Source organism: Priapulus caudatus, unplaced genomic scaffold, assembly GCF_000485595.1.
Source record: "Priapulus caudatus unplaced genomic scaffold, Priapulus_caudatus-5.0.1 Scaffold712, whole genome shotgun sequence".
In the NCBI taxonomy this organism is placed as follows: domain Eukaryota; kingdom Metazoa; phylum Priapulida; class Priapulimorpha; order Priapulimorphida; family Priapulidae; genus Priapulus; species Priapulus caudatus.
In genome coordinates, this window is record NW_014577773.1 from 20,372 (window position 1) to 20,657 (window position 286).

At 58.7% G+C, this 286-nt stretch overlaps 1 protein-coding gene across 1 annotated transcript in view; it reads left to right on the forward strand.

Moving 5' to 3' along the window:
• Positions 1-286, forward strand: part of LOC106812995 (coiled-coil domain-containing protein 186-like) — a 23,599-nt gene that overhangs the window by 13,148 nt on the left and 10,165 nt on the right. The gene's annotated exons all lie outside the window — the stretch shown is intronic.

Genomic DNA, 286 nt, shown 5'->3' on the forward strand with positions numbered 1-286 from the left:
TGTGTGTGTGAGCGAGCGCGCGTGCGTGTGCGTGCGTTTATGCGTGTGTGTCCGTGCCTTCATGCATGTGTGTGCGAGTGTGCATACGTGTGTGTGTCCGTGCGTTCATGTATGTGTGTACGAGTGCGCGTACGTGCGTGTGTCCGTGCGTTCATGCATGTGTGTATGAGTGCGCGCGCGTGCGTGTGTGTGCGTGCGTTCATGCATGTGTGTACGAGTGCGCGTACGTGCGTGTGTCCGTGCGTTCATGCATGTGTGTATGAGTGCGCGCGCGTGCGTGTGTGTG